Here is a 21,849-nt window from a genome sequence, read left to right on the forward strand (position 1 = left end):
AGCATGCAGGCACCATGTTCTGGAAATTCCACCACCTGCATCCCGGGAGACTATCTTATCTCTGCTCACACCACCTTCCCCGGTGAAGCTTCGCCACCTGCCACTGTTTCTACCTGTCTCCTCTGAATTGCAATAATAGCTCTTAAGCTGGGGTTCCTGCCTCCAACCTTTCCCTCTCCAGTCCATCCTCCCTCTTCTGCAGGAACGCTGGTCTCAGCCTCCTTTTACCCCTCCCAGCCAATTCTCCCTGCATACAAACTCCTTAATGTGTGGGCAAGGCTGACTCTTCAGACCAGGGTGCTGCTTCCCTCTTGAGCCCCCATGTCGGCTCTGCTCAGTGCGCCTCCTGCTTTGCTGGAATTCCAGGGGTTCTCCAGAGGCATTGCATGGCCTGAGCATCTTGTTCCAGTCTAACCCTCTGCCTGGAATCCCCTCTGCCTCTAAGACTGCATGGTCAGCTCAGTGCTGTTTGACCTCATTGCCATTGCCTTCTCTGAGAAGTCTCTCCAGCCAGGGCCCTTCTGTGCTTCCAAAGCACACTCGATTTCTGAATTTCCTCTTCAGAGTCAAGTGTTGCTGAACTTCTTCTGAGCAGGACTAGGCATTAATATTCTGTGTTTCCCTAATACCTAGTGTGGTTCCGGGCACAAGCTGGCATTTAATAAAGATATTTTTAGCAAAAGAATGTTGAACTCAAGGATTTTACACTGCTGATGTCTCTTAAAATGTGCTAGGCTGGCTGCGTGACTGATGCTGGATACCTGTGAGGTAGGAATTTGTGCAATGTAGATAGAGTGTAGTAAGTATGATTGCATATGAAATGGCAGTCCTAGCCTATTTGTCTGTTTTCTCTGAATGAGTCACCTTATCAGACAACAGAAAGAGTTTGGATCCAAGGAAATTAGAAGCAAAGAATCTGTATTTTAATGAAAAAGATGTATTCCATTAATCAAGCAATTCCATTCTTAAAGTATGTACATTTTCCACTGCACCATACATTCTTTGCTTCTAATGTTAATGATTAGAAGAGAAAGCCAAGATGCAGGTATAATGATATTCAGAGGGGTTCTGTTTGATAATGAAAAGGTTTAAATAACCCAAGTATCCAACAATTGGGCATCGGTTAATTAAAGTATGATAATCTTTATGGCAGAATGCTGTGCAGCTGTTAAAAATGATGACATTGAGATAATACTTGCTACATGTTTTTGAGTGTGAAACAGGTCACAGAGTGACATGTATAGTATCAACTCATTTAAATACATTATAAACATGTATATATGAATGTGTGAGTAAATTTATGTGTGCATGTACCTGTGGATGATCATCTTTTTTTTATTATTTGTATGTTTCTGCATAGTTTGAATTCTTTTACAATCCAGAAGCATATAGTTATGATTTCTCTCCCCGTGTGTATGCTCAGCTTCTGGCTGCACTCTTGGATGTGTTTTTCTGAGTACCAGTATGAGAGCATCTGGGGTGTACACCTAGGAGTGGGGTTTCTGGGTCCCAGGGGGTGCTCATTCTTGATTGCCTTGAGTAGGCACCCGTGTCGGTTTCCATCTGCAGAGCCCGAGGGTTCTCAGATTCTCACATCATATCCAACACTTAGTATTATCTGGCTTTCTAATGCTTTCCAAATATACCAGTGGGTATAATTTGGCATTCATTGCTTTGTTTTGTATTTCCTCATTTTCTACCAAAGTTGAGCCTCTGTCACTTCCAAATGTGCTCCTTAATCAATCTGATTTCCCCATCTGCCGAATCATATCCACCTTTTTCATGTATTTTATCATTAAGGCAAACCATTTTTAGACAGGAGACAAAACTGTAAGGAGGGAAAGCTGGTTGGAGACCAGGTGTCCTCTGGTGGGTGCTTTCACGTGGTGTGAGAGTGGTCCTGCAGGCACCTGGTGTGGCGGACCCTCTGGGTCTGCTATTTTGGCAGGTTTATGGGAGCTGAAAGGGAATCAACAAAGAGGCTATCTCTAAAAAGGAGAAAGCTGTGATTTCTCCTAATTTTTTTTGAGATGGACTTTTGCTCTTGTTACCCAGGCTAGAGTGCAATGGCACAATCTCGGCTCACCACAACCTCCGCCTCCTGGGTTCAGGCAATTCTCCTGCCTCAGCCTCCTGAGTAGCTGGGATTACAGGCAGGCGCCACCGTGCCCAGCTAATTTTTTTGTATTTTTAGTAGAGATGGGGTTTCACTTTGTTGACCAGGATGGTCTCGATCTCTTGACCTTGTGATCCACCCGCCTCGGCCTCCCAAAGTGCTGGGATTACAGGCGTGAGCCACTGCGCCCGGCCCCCTAATTTTTTGATATTGGGAAACATCTGGTGATGTTGCATGGATTCAGGATAACACACATAAGCCAGTGACTGTGGCATCAGTACCTTTTGCCCCTGTGTTCACTCAGAACACTTTATTGTCTGAATTCTGGAAGGTATCTGACTTTATGCTCTGGTGTCTGGTGAACAGAGTGGGGGCAAGTCAGGAAAACTCTGCCACCTTGAAACCACAACGTTCCTTTCATCTTGTGGGCCCTTTCCCAGTCGTAGAGAGTCTCTCATCTCCACGGCCCAGGCGCCAGTTCTCCCACGTCTCTGCTGGCTGCATGCCCAGCTACTTCTTATTTAAAAATCTCTGTAAAATTCACTTCTCTGAAAGGAGGGTTCTTAGTGGTGCTTCCCAAGGGATTGGAAAGTTGAATTCTAAGTGGTTGGACATTGCCCAGCTGCCAGCGGAAAAGGTGCATACCGCCATGCCCTGAAGACACTGGAACCACAGATGCCTAGTTAATTTTACTAAGCCAGGTGTTTGAAAAGGAATGAAAACTTGCCTACTTACCTCGGATTTACTGAATTTTCTATCGTGTGTGTATTTACATTTGTAATAAGAGTTATTTAAAAGAGAATATAAAAGCTTAATAGCATTTAGGAAAGTTACCATTTTGAAATTTTTTGTCATTGCTTATTATTTAATAGAATATCTATATTGTTTTAATAAATTGGAGTTTTGGGTGCAGCCATGGTTAGAAGGTCCTGCCCCATTTTCAGGTTTGAGACGGTGTGGGACTGGTTTACCGTCAGTGGGTCATTTTTGATTGCTTGCCCAAGGCTTTGAATTGAAGGAAAAAAACTATAGAAGTGACAAGTGTTCATCTTGTATGTTTGATATCATACGCCATGGTGAAGAAGTGTTGAGCAAATCGGACACAGCAAAAGTCCGGATTCTTTAAAAGAGAGTAGATAGCAAGCCTTTGATTCAATTCTCCAAAACATCATCATATAGGGAGACAACAAGATTGCTTAAATCGTTCTTAACTGGGGAGGATTTTGCTCTCCGTGTTATTTGGTCATATCTGGAGACATTTTAAATTGTTATGGGGGGCGGGGGTAGGGGTAGGAGGATTTACTACTGGCATCTAGTGAGTAGAGGCCAGGATGCTGCTAAACATCCTACAGTGTGCAGGACATCACCCTCACCCCCACCCAAAGAATTATCCAGCCCCAAACTTCAGGGTTGCGAGGGCTGAGAGATGCTGAGCATCTCAGCTTCAAGTCCTGCTGGTTGTCTGATATGGGCAGTTTATTGAACCTTTCTGGGCACCGTTCTCACTATTAATTAGAGTACATGCTTCCAAGGGCTATTGGATGTTTAGAATGAGACTGTGTCAACTAAGTCCCTGGTTCCCTTTTAAGCAGCCAAGTGTCTTATTATATTGAGAAATATGATTCTGAAAACAGATGCAATTTACACCCAACCTTTTGGTCTTGCTTCTGCTCATAAAGGAGGATGCAGCCATATGGCCACAATTATCAGGCAGGTGCATCTGTTTCTGAGGCTCTTTCAAATGCAATTGCTGACTCTTTAGCCCAAGTGAGCCTCCTTGACTACTTAATTCCCTGATGAAGGAGGCGCCTCATGACTGCCCCCATCAACAGGCCTGTGAGGACCTGGCGCCTGACATGGATTCCTTCTATCAAATTGGAAAGGGAAGAAAATCCCTCTTTAATTTAAGCCTGAGCCCTCTGACTTATATGGCATTACCCATAGACTTTCATGCCCATGTAGGCTTTGCGTATGGGTGTCTTTGCAAATGCAGGTTTTTCTTGAGACACCAGGCACATCTAGGTGTAAGCAGTGGGGGTTGGGGGATCTCCAGTGTCAGTGTATAGAGAGCATCCGGTAGCGCTAGTGTCAAGAGAGGGAAACTCTCCTGGATGTAAGCAAAGAAGGCTTCATGGATTGTGTTAGTACTTTAGTTCTGTGGCTGATGTTTTGGGCCTAATCACTTACAAAGGGAAATTCTGGGGCCATGAATTTAGGATCCTGTTGCTATGGTTTCATTAAAAAATGAACTATACTGACCTGGCATGGTGGGTGGCTCATGCAATTAATCGAAGCACTTTGGGAGGGTGAGGTGGGCGGATCACGAGGTTAGGAGTTCCAGACCAGCCTGGCCAAGATGGTGAAATGCCATCTCTACTAAAAATACAAAAATTAGACAGGCACAGTGGCAGGTGCCTGTAATCCCAGTTACTTGGGAGGCTGAGGCAGGAGAATTGCTTGAACCCCGGCGGCAGAGAGAGCGGTGAGCCTAGATTGCACCATTGCACTCCAGCCTGGGCAATAGCATGAGACTCCGTCTCAAAAACCCCCCAAAACAACAAACAAGAACGAAAAAACCTATACTTAAAATCTAAGGGCAATCTGCCAGGAATCTAGACTTGCTATTTATTTTCCTGAGAGTGCAGGGAGGAGGAAACCCTTTCTCATGGGCAGGTGTGGCACAGAGGAGGGGCCATGGCAAAGCCCTTGGGCAGGGATCTTCTAGAACTGGCAGAGACCTTCTAGCTACCTCCCTCTCAGGTAGTGGTTTCTTTGCATTCAGAGCTGCTTCCACCTACTTTCCTACACTCATTGTACAGACGAGAAAGCTGAGGCCCAGAGTGGGGAGGGTTTCTTAAGGTCGCTGAGTGAGTTTGTAGGAAAAGTCAAACTTAAGCCTAGGAGCTTGGATGCTCAGCTTGGCCCTTTCTGGGCCTCCGGGATGTGGTGGGCTGAGCTTTGGCCCTGTCCAGCCAGGTCTCCCCAACACTGGACCCAGCACCTCAGAGAAAACATGGCTGAGTAGACAGTGTTCTTCCCCACTGTTTAATGAGCACCCACTGTGAACATAGGGGTGCCATGGGATGCTTCAGAGGTCAAGGAGCATCCAGCTCAATCTGGGGGATAAGATAATGCCCTTTGTTGACAAAACCCCCAAACTCTATAAATATTTAAAGAGGTTTTTTGTGAGCCACTGTTGTAACTGGGAGAGTGTTGCAATAATGGCTTTGCAGAACCATTTCAAAATATGTCACAGAAAAATATTTTTGGGTAAAACTTTATTTCCTTCATTGTCTGCTGTCTGTCATGTGACGCTATAAAGAATCAGGTTGGAATTTGGTGTCTTATTGCCACAAAGAGCCTGTTTTGCCAGTCTTATAATCTCTATTTTATTATTAATGCTGATAATTTGTGGGGGGTATAATGAGGCATGTCTGACCTCCTTTCCAGTCTAGGCCTCGAATTTAGTTTTTCAGGTTTCTCTGGAGTCCTCTTGGCTAGGTCTGTTCAGCTGGTTGGGGGGCTTAGGATTTTATTTTTGGCTTATGCCTTGAAGATTCTACTTGGCAGATAAGGAGCCATCCAGTCCCACAGGGGAGCTATATATTAAAAACAACACTAGGTAAACTGAGAAAGGACGGGTGCAGTGGCAGAATGGCCTGGGAAGGGATGGTCGGGGAGGTGGATGATTAGGACTTGGCAGGGTGGGAGGAAGAAGAGGTTCCTCCAGGACCAGATGGGTGAAGCAAGTTTTGCTGTGGGTAGGGTTTGTGAAAAATGATCACTTGGACATTGTGATGATGATGACAATAATAGCAGCTAATATTTATTAAGCATTTACTATGCAATGGACTCTGTGATCAGCATTTTATATGTTTTCTTGCTCCTATGAGTGGTACACTGTCAGTCCTATCAACAAAATGTGTCAAGCTCTGTAAAATATTTAAAGAGATTTATTCTGAGCCAAATATGAGTGGCCATTGGCCCAGGACTCAGTCCTCAGGAGATCCTGAGAATGTGTGTCCAAGGTGGTTGGGGTACAGCTTAGTTTTATACATATTAGGGAGACATGAGACGTCAAATACATGTAAGATATACATTGGTTGGGTCTGGAAAGGCAGGACAACTGGAAGTGGGGGATGGCTTCCAGGTCATAGGTAGATTCAAAGATTTTCTTGTTGACAATTGGCTGAAAGAGATAAATTATTGTCTAAAGACTTAGAAATGTCTTGGTTAAGATAAGTGGTTGTGGATACCACGGTTTTATTATGCAGGCGAAGCCTCTGGGTAGCAGGCTTTGGAAAGAATAGATTGTAAATGTTTCCTGCTGGACTTCAAGGGTCTATCACTAATTCCAAAAGGGAGGAGGGTAGAATCAGGTATGTCCGACTGCCCACCCTTCCCATCATGACCTGAATTAGTTTTTTGGGTTAGCTTTGGCACTGCCGAGATTCCAAATTGCTGGCAATAGCCTTGCTGAGAGGAGGGGTTCATTCAGATGGTCGAGGGGCTTAGAGTTTTATTTTTGGTTTACCATCTTCATTTCACAGATGAGAAAACCAAGGCTCAAGTGGTGTGGTGAAGTGTCTTGCTCAAGGCTGAGCAGCAGGGGAAGGGGAGAAGTCTGGCTGACCCTTCCCGTTGTAGTTGGATTTTGGAAGCCAATTCCAGCTGGAGGACTTGGGGATTTGTAGTGGGTGAGAGGAGCAAAGGGAGGGTTTGAACACAGGAACGAAGTCATCACAGGGCTGCTCTGGAAATGCTGGCTCAGATTAGGTTGTACCAAGGATTTACTGAGACTGCGTGAGTAGTGACGTGGCTGGTGTGTGTGTGGGCGGGGGCGCAGGATGGACGGGGAGACCTGTGGAAGGTACTGGAAAGACCACTTTGGAGGACTGGATGCCTGAGTGGATGAACAGGAGAAAGAGGAAAGTGTCAGGCTGTCCTGAAGGGCCCGGAGAAGCGGGGCATTGTGAAGGAGGTGGCCAGGGAGGGAAGCAGATAGGTTTGGTGAGGAAGAAGAGGACTCACAGGTGAAACTTGCTCATGAAAACTCCAGCCATGCAGCTGGCCCTTGGGGCTGGGGTTGGGGGGCATTGGGAGCATCTGCTTAGAAGGAGTGGGTGGTGAGGACTGACATTCCCACAACTCCCCTACCTGGGGGCAGGGATACGTGATGCTGAAAGGGCCCCTTATGACGTGTGTCCCAGAGCACTGTGACCTCTGAGTTTCCAGACGGTGGTCAGGTCCCCTGGGTCCACCAAGGGGCCCCTCTGGGTCATCTTGCTGCTGCCCTTGACCCCATGGAGCTGCCCCTAGAGGCTACATTCTCTGCTTTAAACCTCACTTCCCTCCCCTGGCATCTCATGTAAAAGCAAAGCAGAACCGACCCTTCGCAAACACACCAGAGAGCTGGAGGAACAGGTCCTGGGGCATTTGCTGTTGCTGGATTTCATGTGTGCTGCTTTTGTCTTGGAAGAGTAAGAGTTGGATCTATCCCTCAGGGACAGAGAGAGGGAAAGAGAAACAGGGTGGGGAGCAGATGCAGGCACAAAACACTGCAGTGTAATGAAGAAAATCCCGAACACTTGTCATCGAGCTCTTCATGCTGGGTGACTCTCTATGAAGTGTAAACCCGAGGGGCGCAGTCTGTGCTGTGTGCTGGGTGCCCATCCTGGGATCAACCAACATGCTAACACTTGTTTAACCCCAATGAGATGGTGCAGGGGGGGAAGGGGAAGCAGCCAGGTTATATAAATAACGGTCAACACTCCTTGGTCATGGTTGAACTGTTGGTGAACAGAGATAAGGAAGGACTTGGTGGAACATGCATATCATTACATCTCCCTGGCCTCATGATTTTGAGCTGAATTACTACATATCACTCATGCTTGGCACATAGGATCTAATAAACTATGGTCAGGGAACCAAGTCAGAGATGGCAAACTGATGCCCCAGGGGCTGAAGCGTCTGGCCCACAGACGTTTGCTTTGTTTTTTGATCTGCACAATATTTTAAACACTAAGATAGTTGAGAACACTTAAAAGGAGCCTTTATATAAAAATCTGGGTTTCCTGCTTCTTTTGACAGATGGGGATACCTGGAGGTGCTGGCCTCTCTTTCAGGGGCAGTGGACAGGAGCTGGGTGTCTGTCGCTCCACCTAGGTTGGGCTGGGTGCCGCTCTTTGTGTCTCTTTGACTTGAAGACAGAGCATTGTCCACCGTTTGTCACTGTTGTTCCTTCCCTTGTTTACATCACGCCAGTCCTGCCGCACTGGTTTCCTTTGTCCACAAGGCCTTGGGGCATTTGAGTTATTGACTGTGTGTGTTGAGTCATGGTGCTTGACTAGGTGACTGGCTGCTGGGTGTTGGAACAGAGGGGCTACAGCATGGTGGAAGGGTGTGCCCCAGGATAGGGGTGAGGCGAGGGTGCATCCAGGGTCTCCCCAGCCTCTGTGTTGGGGAGGGTTCCGCCGAAGCTCTTGCTGCACTAGAGGAAAATGCTTTTGCCTCCTGTGACTTGTTGTTTGTCTGAAGTGGACCATCTGCAGTGGAATAAAATGAGATTTCTATCACACCGGCGTTTGGGTGTGAAGTGGTATCTCATTGTGGTTTTAATTTGTAATACACTGATGGCTAGTGATGTTGACCTTGTTTGCATTTCCGTATTGCCCATTTGTAAATCTTCTTTCAAGAACTGTCTATTCAGGTCTTTTGACCATTTTACATTGGGTTATTTGTCTTTTTATTATTGATGTGTCAGAGTTCTTTATATATTCTACATACAAATACTTTGATCAGGTGTTTAGTTTTCAAGTAATTCCTCCCATTCTGTGGGGTGTCTTTTCGCTTTCTTGATTATATCCTTTGAAGCACAAAAGTTTTAAATTTTGATGAGTCCAATTTATCTAGTTTTTCTTTTGTTCCTTTTGCTTCTGGTGTCTTATTTAAGAAGCCGTTGTCTAATATAGTGTCACAAAGGTTTATGCTATTTTTTCTATAAATTTAACTCTTACATGTAAGTCTTATATACTTATATATAAGTTACATTTTGAGGTAATTTTTGTATATGGTGTGAGTTAATTTTTTTACATGATTTATAGGGGTCCAACTTTATTCTTTTGCATGTGGGTGTCTTTTCTATCTCTTACAGCTTGTCGAAAGTGCTCTAGAGGGAAAGTGTCGGGTAGAGCTCAGAGGGCTGTGCCCAGGGCAGAAAGGGAGGTAGCCTGGTTATTGGGAATGTGACTTGGTGCCAGGCCATGGTGGCGGGACCCTGGCTAGCCTGTTGATGGTCCAGGGACCTCCAACACCTGCTTCCTTACAGGGTAGGGCAGAGGCTAGGGCTGAAGAGTGGTTTCTGAGTCCTGTTCTTCATTTCTTCAAGTGTAGCTGGTTTTCTAGGGGAAGCTCTGTTACTTCTTATGTCCTGAGGAGGAGGTGCAGTGTAGAGCTCAGAGAGTGAAAGTGAGGCAGCCTGTGTCCTCAGAGCATTGGGGGGACTGCCTGGTTCAGGGTTGCCTGCTAGTCCTCCCATCTACACTAGCAGCAGCTGTGCATTTCCTCCCCCACAGTCCATTTCATTTTCTTGATTACTTTTTCTAAATGTCAGAGTTCACATGTGCTGTTTGTTGATAAATAATGTGGTTTTGGCAGAACGCTAGTCCTTGGGCTACAGAACTACTTTAGTGGGCTTAGAAATGAAACAGCCGAGGTGGAGGAAAGGTTTGAGTCACTGCATTTGCGTTCTGAAGTTGCCAGGAGAGGTGGGCAGAGCCACACTGAGATGGCTGTGGGTGGGCTCTGGGAGAAGGGTCTCCTGCCAGAGGGGCAGCCTGACACAGACTGAGTCCATTTCAAAATTTATTTTAATAATTTACTGTGAATTTTATTCATTTTCTTGGTTTTAAAATAGGTCATGTTCACATGGTTCAAAATTCACAAAGAATAAAAGAGGATATAGTGAAAAATGTTCTTACCCTTGAGCCACACAATTTTCTTCACTTTATCCTGTCACTTTTTGTCAAATCTTTCCAGAGAGATTTTGTAAATATAGAAGCAAGTGAATGTAATAGATGCATGCATATATATATGTATACACACATATTCCTTCCCTATTTCTTATGATGACTTTAGTGAGATATAATTCCAATATACCACATAATTCACTCATTTAAAGTGTCCAGCCCAGCTGGGCATGATGGCTCACGCCTGTGATCCTAGTACTTTGCGGGGCCAAGATAGGAGGATCGCTTGACGCCAGGAGTTTGGACCAGCCTGGTCAACATCACTAGAACCCATCTCTCTAAACACATAAATAAAGTGTCCAACTCAGTGGTTTTTAGTATATTCACAGAGTGGTGCATCTATCACTAAAATCAACTTTAGAATATGTTCATCACTCCAAACTGAAACCATGAATCTATTAGTAGTTACTCCCTATGCATCTCCCGAATTGAACCTATCCCTCTAAAACACATAAATAAAGTGTCCAACTCAGTGGTTTTTAGTATATTCACAGTTGTGCATCTATCACTAAAATCAATTTTAGAATATGTTCATCACTCCAAACTGAAACCATGAATCTATTAGTCGTTACTCCCTATGCATCTCCTGAATTTTCTTTCTGTGCATAGATTTCCCTATTTTGGATTTTCACATACATGGAACCATACAATGTGTAGTCTTTTGTGAATAGCTTATTTTATTTAGTATAATGTTTTCAGGGTTCATCTATGTGTAGCATGTATCATTTCTTTTTATTGCCATATAGTGTTCCATCCGCTGGATATGCCATCTTTTATTTACTCATTCTTCAATGGATAGATATTGTACTAGCCTGTTCTCACACTGCTATAAATAACTGCCTGAGACTGGATAATTTATGAAGGAAAGAGGTTTAATTGACTCACAGTTCCATGTAGCTGGCGAGGTCTCAGGAAACTTACAATCATGGCGGAAGGGGAAGCAAACATGTCCTCTCATAGCGGCAGGAGAGAAATGCAGAGCAAAGTGGGGAAAGCCCCTTATAAAACCATCAAATCTCACGAGAACTCACTCACTTTCATGGAAACAGCATGGGGGAGCCACCCCCATGACCTAATCACCCACCACAAGGTCCCTTTCACAACACGTGGGGATTATGGGAGCTACAATTTAAGATGAGCTTTGGGTGGCGACACAGCTAAACCATATCAGGTATTTAAGTTGTTTCCTTTTTGGGGCTATTGTGAATAATGCTGCTCTGAGCAGGTGTATGAGTTTTTGTGTGGACGTATATTTTGATGGCTCTTGGGAATATCCCTAGGAGTGGAATTGCTGGGTCATATGGTAATTCCATGTTTAACCTTTTGACAAACTGCCAAATGGTTTTCCAAATTCCTGTACTAATTTGCATCTTACTAGGGAAGTGTATGAGGGTTATGATTTCTTACATCCTCATGTCAACATTTGTTATTGTCTGTCTTTTTGCTTATAGCCATCCTAGGGGTTGTGAAGTGGTGTCTCACTGTGGTTTTAATTTGCAATACACTGATGGCTAGTGATGTTGACTTTGTTTGCATTTGCACATTGCATTTGAGTATTGTAAATCTTCTTTTGAGAACTGTGTACTCAGGTCTTTTGACAATTTTACATTGTAAATCTTCTTTTGAGAACTGTGTACTCAGGTCTTTTGACAATTTTACATTGGGTTTTCTTTTTATTATTGATGTTTAAGAGTTCTTTATATATTTTACATGCAAATACTTTGATCAGATGTATAGTTTGCAAGTAACTCCTCCCATTCTATGGGGTGTCTTTTCACTTCCTTGATTATATCCTTTGAAGCACAAATGTTTAACATTTTGATGAGTCCAATTTATTTAGTTTTTTTTTTGTTTGCTTTTGCTTCTGGTGTCATATTTAAGAAGCCATTGTCTAATCCAGTGTCACAAAGGTTTATGGTATTTTTTCTGTAAATTTAGCTCTTACATGTAAGTCTTACATACTTATATATAAGTTCCATTTTGAGATAATTTTTGTATATGGTGTGAGTTAATTTTTTTACATGTTTTATAGGGGTTCGACTTTATGTTTTTGCATGTGGATCTCTTTTCTCTCTTTCTATGCTTGTCTTCTTATTTTATAAAAACATCTTGTGTGTCTGATTATTCCTTGTCAGTGTATAAAGTGCTCTTTATTCATTTAGATGGCTGCTTAGTGTTCATTATATGGATGTATGTAACATTATTTAATCAGTCTCCTGTTAACGGACATGTAGATGTCATTTCACACATGTGGAAACATACCTGTAGGACAAACTCCTAGAAATGGAACTGCTGATTAAGGGCTATATCTTTTGTAACTGATGGATATCGTCAAACTGCTCACTGTATAGGTTCACAGACAAGTAATGAGAGTGTTTCTGTACATCCTTGCTAACAGTGTGTTTTCAGATAGTTCTATTTTTGCTAAATTTAGAGGTGAAAAATGGAATCTCTGTGAAGATCAAACTTACATTTCTCTTATTGCAAGTGAGATTGGGCATTTGTTCATGGTAAAGAATGCAGAGACATTGGGGGTTTGTGTGTGAGTGTATATGTGTATGTGTGTGAACTGCCTGTGTTTTGTTCTTTACCAATTTTTCAATTATTGATCTTTTTTATTGATTTATAGGGACTATATATATATATGTTAAGGAGGTCAAATTTTAAAAAATTTATACCGAGTTGGCCGGGCATGGTGGCTCACCCCTGTGATTCCAGCACTTTGGGAGGCCAAGGTGGGTGGATCACTTGAGGTTAGGAGTGGTCCAGCTGGGATCAGCTGGGATCCAAACTGTATCACGTGGTATTCAGTTACTGTAGCTTTACAGCGTGTTTTACCATCTGACTGCTCTATGGAATTTTCCTGGCTATTCCTTTCTTGCTGCTTCCCCCATCCCGATGAATTTTGGAATCAGCTCATTCAGATCCCCAGCAGAAATTGGCCTGTATCTTATTGCATTTCACTGAACTTGTAGGTTAATTAGGTGGCTTGAAATCTTTATGAGATCTAGTCAGAGGTGCAGCGTGCCCTCCTTTTGTTGACACAAGCTTTTTTTGATTGCTTTTGGGCATCGCAGAAGCTGGCTGGCAACCCAAAGAACTTGCAGGGGTGCCTCTGGGTCCTAAGAATTGTCTGTTGAGTGCCGAGCCCTAGGGTTGGGGCACATTCAGAGGACCAAGGTGAGTTCCTGCCCTCTTGTTGCAGGAGGAAGGGCTCCGGTTGTGGGGTATGATGACCTGGATTTGTTTCCTGGGGCAGGTCACTCAGTGCCTCCTGGCCTTGGTTTTTTTGCCTTGATAGTGGGAGCTCTCCTTGCCTCACTGGCTGGAGGCTGTGATGAGATCACAAGTGCATGGCCTGGCACTCAGGGTTGCCACCTCACAGTGTCTGCTGTTACTGTCACACCAGCGCCGTGGATGACGCGGGAGGGGCCCGCATGTCTGGAGGTCACGTGTAGACGGTGTTCAGCAGCAGGGTTGTGCCTATGAAGAGGGGCTGCAGGAGCTGCAGGGTTCGGAAGAAGGAGAAAACCCTGCCTGGTTGGGGTGTCCTGGAATGGCTTCAAGAGAAGTAGGAAAGCTCATGGCCCGGTGGAGGAAGTAGAGCGAGAGGTGTTAGAGGCTCTGTCATCAGAACCCCGACCACATCTGGCAGGAAGTAGAAATGGATGAAGAAATTCGGGTTTAGGATGAGAGGCTTGCTCAGAAGCACACAGAGAAGGTAATAGCAGGGCTGAGTGCTGAACCTCAGTCTCTGCACTTCGAGTCGGTGGCTCTGACGGTCACACTAGAAACTGAACTGAGTCTACAGCGTTTAGTCCTGTTTTGTTTTCTTTGTGGGGAGGACAAGGAAGGAAGGCCTCCCCCGCTGCGGCCTGCCAGGCTCTGGTGCCCTCCCTTGGCCTCCTTGTTTGTGTAAGTGGCCCTCACACAAAACCTGTGTCTGACCAGCTGGTGAACAGTCCATTGAGTAAACAAACCCTCTGGCTTCAGGATTATATTTCAGACTGAAATAAGTTTGGACATCTCTCTCTTGTTAGAAATGAGTTTTGGTTTGGATGGAAGGGTGCTTTATCTCTTCTAGAAATTCTCTGGCCTTGCCTATTCCTGTGAAGACAATATGGATATTTACTTATTAATAAAATGGCCACTTGCCATCTCAGCCAGGTTGAGGTCTCCTGGTTAACAGTAGCCTATCTCAGAAAAGAAAGATTCCTGCTGTGGAAGATGGGCCAGTGGTGTCTTTTCACTTCTTTATTTCCCCAAGTTCCTTCTTGGATGGGAGGTGCTAGCTGGGTTGTCCTTGCAGACTGCTATATTACCGGCCCCCAGCATCACCCAGCACGCAGCTGAGGAGACAGGCTCTGGATGTGGGGGCACTGGGCTGCAAACCCGAGTCTGACTGCAAACCTGGGCTCTTTCTTTTTTTGTTTTATCTTTGGGACAGAGTCTCACTCTTTTGCCCAGGCTGGAGTTGCAGTCTAGGCTCGCTGCAACCTCTGCCTCCTGGGCTTAAGTGATTCTCCTGCCTCAGCCTCCCAAGTAGCTGTGCCTACAGGTATGTGCCACCACACCTGGCTAAGTTTTGTATTTTTAGTAGAGACGGGGCTTCACCATGTTGGCCAGGCTGGTCTCAAACCTCTGATCTCATGATCCACCTGCCTTGGCCTCCCAAAGTGCCGGGATTACAGGCGTGGATCGCCGCACCCGGCCAAACCTGGACTCTTTCTAGAACCAGGCGTTGTCCTTGAGCTGCCTGCGTCTCTGGGTAAGATGAGGGCCCTGTCCCCAGGGCTGGCCCTCTGCCCACGAAGGGATCCAGGGGACTTCAGCGTCACCACTCTGCATAGTCTCTTCCTTTGCCTCAGGCTTGTGGCAGTTCCGGGAGGTGCAGTCGTCAGATGTTTGTCCTCATGGAAAGCCTGCTCACAGGTAGCCCTAAGCAAAAAATGTCACTCTGCTTCGTGTGTATAGTTCCTTGTTTCTATAAGGGGCAGAGTCCTGGGGTTTAAACAGGCTTGAGGATATAGGGGAATTATACTTACATATGGAATGCTCCCTGTGAGAATTGTGGAAAAAGCCCCAAGAAGGGGTTGTGATTACGGTGGTGGTTTCCCTTTGTTCAGTGCTTTCCCTGAGACCTCGAGGCAGTTAGGGTTTGCTAGGTCATGTGTGACAGAAAACCCCGCCCCAGCTGCCTTTGGTGAAAAAGAGAGTAGCCTTGTAGTTTCTAAGGAGAGCTGGCTTGGTAGTCGATTTAGGACTTGGTTTTTCTGTCTCTCTCCATTATACCCGCTACCATATTGCCTTTATTTTCTGTTTCTGGATGGTGGCATGATGGCTTATGTCATCTGGGCCTCAAGGCCACTGGGAGAGGCAACCATCTGCTGGGTTCTAGCCTTCACAGCAGAGGCTCATTGGCTTGGGTTGGTAGTGCCTTCTTCTTCCCTCTGCCCTGCTCCCCTGCCATTGCCATGGCTTGGGGGTGGCAATGTCGGGATTGGCTCAGGCTCCAGGCTCACGTCCACGCTTAGAGCTGGGGGTGTGGCCGGGCCCATGTGGGAGGGGGCTGCACCCAAGGCACAGAGGATACAGATGCCAAAAGGAGGGAGGGAGTGGGCGTGGGCCGGCTGCAAACCAGCACACTTCCCGAGGCAGTCACAGTTTAGAAAGAGTTTGTTAGAAGTGTGTCCAGATTGGTTGAGCTTGGTGACGCACACCTGTAATGCCAGTACTTTGGGAGGCTGAGGCGGGTGGATCACCTGAGGTCAGGAGTTCGAGACTAGCCTGACCAACATGGAGAAATGCCGTCTCTACTAAAAACACAAAATTTAGCTGGGCGTGGTGGTGCATGCCTGTAATCCCAGCTATTCAGGAGACGGAGGCAGGAGAATTGCTTGAACCTGGGAGGCAGAGGTTGCGATGAGCCGAGATCGCACCACTGCACTCCAGCCTGGGCAAGAGTGAAGCTCCATCTCAAAAAAAAAAAAAAAAAAAGTGTGTCCAGATCAGTGTGGAATAGGAATGTGTGAACTGTGCCAAGTGACATTTTCCAGAAAGTGTGATGAGGAAGGGCCAAGAGTTTTTTAGTGCTAAAGTCCAGTGGCCGTGAAGTCCGGTGCGGCGTGGAGTGGCGCTCTCGGATGGGAGTGAGTGGGAGTGGCAGAGCTGGGGCCTTTCCTCTGGGCATGCCAGGGATGGCTAAAGGCCACCTGTTGGGGTGGTCTGAGCTGGAGCACCCCCTCGACCTGTCAGGGGTCATGTGTGCTCACTTTGCCCTGTGATTTTCCTGGGTTGATTCCATGGTCTATTCTCTCAAGCCCCGTGCTTGCCTCGCTCGGTGGCGCATTTCAGATCATGGGTAGTTGTGCGGTACTTTCACTTAATTAGGTGGGAAGGAGACCCTACTACAATTCTCCTGGTCACTGGACTGCCTGCTTCAAACCCCTGCTCTGCCACTAATTAGCTACATTGCTGTGGGCAAGTCAGCCTCCCTAAGCCTCAGTCTCTCAGCTGTAAGACAGGGATACCAGCAGCACGGGCCTTTAGATGTTTTGCATTTGATCACAAATGTAAATTGCTTAACTGGCACCCAGGAAAAGTTCAACTTTTAGGGACTATTTTATTATTATTATTTTGAGACAGCGTCTCACTCTGTCACCCAGGCTGGAGTGTGGTGGTGCGATCTCGGTTCGCTGCAACCTCCGTCTCCTGAGTTTTAGTGATTCTCCTGCCTTAGCCTCCCGAGTAGCTGACCACAGTTACCTGCCACAACACCCAACTAATTTTTGTGTTTTTTGGTAGAGATGGGGTTTCGCTATGTTAGCCAGGCTGGTCTCAAACTCCTGACCTCATGTGATCTGCCTACTTTGGCCTCCCGAAGTGTTGGGATTACAGGTGTGAGCCACCATGCCCGGCCTATTATTTATTATTATTATTATTGTTACTGAATTTTTTTTAGAGACAAGGTCTTACTCTGTAACTCAGGCTGGAGTGCAGTGGGGTGATCATGGCTCACTGAAGCCTCACTGGATCCTGGAATCAAGCGATCCTCCCACCTCAGGCTCCTGAGTAGCTGAGACCACAGACGTGTATCACCACACCTGGCTAGGTTTTTTTTTTTTTCTGGTTTTTGTAGAGATGGTGGTCTTGCTATGTTGGCCAGTCTGGTTTCTAACTCCCGGCCTCAAGTGATCCCCCACCTTAGCCTCCCAAAGTGCTGGGATTACAGGTGTGAGCCACTGTGCCCAGCCTAGTAGCCTAGTGAATTATTATTTAAAAAGACATGTTAAAGAATCTACACTTAGAGAAGAGAGAGCCAGACTTGGTGAGGATTTTTAGACTTCAAATACGCTTTATTTTCCCACTTTCTCACGTTCTGTCTCTCCGAGGCAGAACTGCACTGTTCTCTGAGCCCACTGGTCTCTGACAGGCTTGCGGATCTGAAGGTATGTGGAAAATGCTCATTGACTTTGGTCCTAAATTTCCTGGCTTCTGACTAGTGCACAGTTAGTAAAGGAAGAGTTCTTTTAATTTGAGAAATGTGCCGGGTGTGGCAGCTTACGCCTGTAATCCCAGCACTTTGGGAGGCTGGGGCAGGTGGGTCACCTGAGGTCAGGACTTCGAGATCAGCCTGGCAAACATGGAGAAACCCTATCTCGACTAAAAATACAAAAATTAGCTGGGTGTGGTGGCAGGTGCCTGTAATCCCAGGTGCTCCAGAGGCTGAGGCAGGGAGAATTGTTTGAACCTGGGAGGCAGAGGTTGCAGTGAGCCAAGATTGTGCCACTGCACTCTTGCCTGGGCTATAGAGCAAGACTCTTTCTCAAAAAAGAAAAGAAAAAAGAAAAAGAAATGTGTGAAGATTTCCCACACCCCCAATCCCACTGCCCCATCCCTGTACCCCAACTCCATTTATACGCTGCAAGATTTCCCACCTGCCATACGAGGAGACCCTTGTCAACACGGCAGGTGCACCTCGGCTGGGAACGTGTCTCAGTGTCTTTAAATTTCTCAAGAGTCTCAGTTTTATCCCTGTTAACACACCCAGCAGTGGAAACAGCAGAAATTGCTCTTCTTTTGTAAGGAGAGTTGTGTCTCAGAGAGTTGGTTGTTTGAAATGTAATTTCTCCAGCTCATTATGTCAAAACTGACGTTTGAAGTATGCATGAGGACTCTTGCTAATAGCCTTTTGTATTAGGGTTCTTTACAGAAACAGAATCAATAGGGTGTGTGTGTGTGTGTGTGTGGGTGTGTGTGTGTGTGTGTGTGTATGTGGAGAGACAACGAGAGAGGAAGATAGAAAAGAGAGAGAGGAGAGAGAGAGAACCTTATTATAAGGAATCGGCTGATGTGATTATGTAGGCTGACAGGTACCAAGATCTGCCATCTGTAAGCTGGAGACCCATGAGGGCTGATGGTATAAGGTCCAGCCTAAATGCAGTCAAGCTGACAAGCTGCAGACACACAAAGAGCTGATGTTTTAGTTTGAGTCCAAAGGCAGGAGAAAAACTGATGTCTCAGTTGGACGGCAGTTAGACAGGAGGAGTTCTCCTTACTCCTTGAGAGAAGGGTCTGCCTTTTTGTTCTATTCAGGCTTTCAACTGAGTGGATGGGAGGAGCATCTGCTGTACTAAGAGCCCATTGATGCTACTGTTAATCTCATCCAGGTCCGTCCTTGCAGACACAGTGAGGCTTTGTGACCAAACGTCTGGGCATCTTGTGGCCCACTCAAGTCCTAGAGCACTGACCATCACACCTTTGGTATAATCTCGGGATTTTTAATTTCCTGGGTCGCATGGCTGCAGCGGCTGCACTAAAGCATCATGGGTCACAGCGTTCTAGTCGCTGGTGCAGTTCTCCTGCTTCTCCCATGGGCTGATGTTCAAGGGCCTTATTTTAGCTCAGCAGGCTAATTTTCTTATTGTAAGGCTCTATACATGAACGATAAAATTATAGAGAAGGAAAGTGATTTCATAGGTGGTGGAGATTCATTCCCGAGAGGCAGGGCTGAAGTCAGAGCCTCCAGAGCCTTCTCCCAGGGTCTTCCATCAATCCTGCCCCAGGGTCTTCCATCAATCCTGCCCCAGGGTCAGTGGCTACATGAGGCATCAAGTTCCAAGTATGCAATGAGATTTGCTAATCCGATTTTGCATTTTCTGGGCTTTGCAAAAGCCAGTAAAGAGTCGCAAACATGACTATTGACTCCTCAGCCTGAAACCATCTAGGTGTGTTTTTTTTTGAGGGTTCACAGGGGACTTTCTCATGTCCTTGGGTTTGCAGGATATTTCATTTTCTGCTGCTCCAGATGCTTGCTTGTTCAGGCATGTGTCAGAAATGGATAGCCTAGCCTTGCCCCTTTGCAAAAGGCAAGCTCTCCTGCCAGACAGCCACAACTTGTCTGGACAGAGATTTAGGGCTGTCTTCCCAAGAAAGGCGTGTATATCAGGAGTTTGACCCTAGTCTCCAAGGCCTGAGGATGGGTGGTTTTCCTTGTGGTTTTGTCTTGGATCGCTTGTGGCATTTGGAGCTACTTCTGGTCTTAACTTTCCCACTTCCAGTGTTGAGATGGAATTGGTCTGGGATTATAAGTCATCTAGGACAGAATGCAGAGATTTATTTTATTCCTTTGGAGGGAGGTGGACAGAAGAATCTATTGGGGAGAGAATGTGGAGCCAACTGTTTATAAAGTTAGCATTTAAGTCCCACACAAAGCCTGCTTCCTAAATACTGTTGTCCCAGGGCTACTGGCAAGGTGACTGGCTGTGCCCCTTTGGTTTATCCTGTTACTGCCAGGCTTGGCATTTACACTATGCTTTATCCTTCACTCAGAATCTAGGTAGATTCACACGTATGTCTGTGCCTGTGCGTGTGTGCGTACCTGTGATAAGAGCAGGGAGGAAAAATGCTTTGTGGTGAGGCTTGGGTATCATCAGACTTTACAGTTGATTGTTCCCCCTCTTCCAAAATCTTACTCCTTTTCTCTACCCAAGGAACCATGAGAAGGGGGTGCTATGGGTTGTCTAGGTTGCTTTATGCCAAAGACATAGTATTGAAACTTTTCATGTCAATGACGTGACACTTTGGTAAATCGTATCAGTTAAGACAAGACCAAGTTGCTGTTGCTAAGAGATTTTTAAAAAATCTGAAAGTGAAGTTCTGTTTTCATCCATTTCACCAACTTACTGGAGAGTTTCTCTGTGCCGAAGACAAAGAGATGTCTCATGTGTCTTTGATGTGGTCTCCACTCGGGAATAGTTTACAGTCCGCAAGAAGAATGTGTAGGGAACCTGATTCTTCGGTGCCCTGTTTTTGACTTTTTAGGTTGACTGATTTCTCATAGACAGTATTAAATATTCTGAAAAAGGAGGGACACCAGCAAATACAAAGTAATTAGGAAAAAATTCAAGAGAATGGAGGAACAAACACAAAGAACCTCAATCATCACATTAAGAGTGTTATTCCCGGCCGGGTGCGGTGGCTCAAGCCTGTAATCCCAGCACTTTGGGAGGCCGAGGCGGGTGGATCACTAGGTCAAGAGATCGAGACCATCCTGGTCAACATGGTGAAACCCCGTCTCTACTAATACAAAAAATTAGCTGGGCATGGTGGCGCGTGCCTGTAATCCCAGCTACTCAGGAGGCTGAGGCAGGAGAATTGCCTGAACCCAGGAGGCGGAGGTTGCGGTGAGCCGAGATCGCGCCATTGCACTCCAGCCTGGGTAACGAGAGCGAAACTCCGTCTCAAAAAAAAAAAAAAAAAAAAAAGAGTGTTATTCCCGGCGGCATCCTAGGCCTTCCAGCCACGTGCTGATACGTGTCGTAGCCTTCGTGCAGAGTCTTAGGCTAGAGACTGAAGTGGCTTGTGTCAGCGCTTTCCCTGCAGCTCATGGTGACCCTGTACCAGCCTAAAGATAAGAACATAGTGTTAGGTCTGGCATCGTGGCCCACACCTGTCATCTCAGCACTTTGAGAGGCTAAGGCGGGAGGATCACTTGAGTTCAGGAGTTCAAGACCAGCCTGAGCAACATGGCAAGACCTCTTCTCTACTACAGTTAGAAAAAAAAAACCCAGCCAGGTGTGGTGGCATGCGCCTTTAGTCCCAGCTTCTCAGGAGGCTGAGGCGAAAGGATTGTGTAAGCTCAGGAGGTGGAGGCTGCAGTGAGCCATGATTGCACCACTGCACTCCAGCCTGGGTGATAGAATGAGATCCTGTCTTTAAAAAACAAAACAAAACAAAACAAAACAGCAAAACCAAACCAAAACACTGTAGTGTTGTAACCATTTTCCTCATGAATCCTCATGATGGAAACAAAATTGACTCATTTCCATAAGCCCTTGTCCTAGGAGAAACGAGGTAGCGTGTTTAACGTCTCTTTATTTATTGTCATTCCTAATAGTGACTTTTGCCAAGAGCCTGCTGTGTGCAGGCCTAAGTGCATCACCTCATGCAGGGCTCCCTCACCTGAGAGGAAGGCTGTTCCTATCAGATTTGATTTTCGAGGGAATGGAAGCTCAGGGAGATGAACTGACTTGCCCCTGATCACATAAGCACAGAGCAACCCGTTTCTGACCCAGATCTCCCCTGGCCGGCCCATAGGGTGGTACCCTCAAGCGCCAGGCTGTGACAAACCCTCTCCTCATTGCACATCTTGGTCTTTGGGGACTTTTTAAAGCATGAAGTTTGCCTTTTTAAAATACTGCATTT

The 21,849-nt window shown here is 45.9% G+C and overlaps 1 protein-coding gene across 2 annotated transcripts in view; it reads left to right on the forward strand.

Annotated features, from left to right (window-relative positions):
* Positions 1–21,849, forward strand: part of FAM174B (family with sequence similarity 174 member B) — a 57,127-nt gene that overhangs the window by 3,006 nt on the left and 32,272 nt on the right. The window lies entirely within an intron of this gene.

This window comes from Aotus nancymaae, unplaced genomic scaffold, assembly GCF_030222135.1.
Source record: "Aotus nancymaae isolate 86718 unplaced genomic scaffold, 86718_ANA_hifiasm-v0.15.2.pri h1tg000014l, whole genome shotgun sequence".
Taxonomy (NCBI): Eukaryota; Metazoa; Chordata; class Mammalia; order Primates; family Aotidae; genus Aotus; species Aotus nancymaae.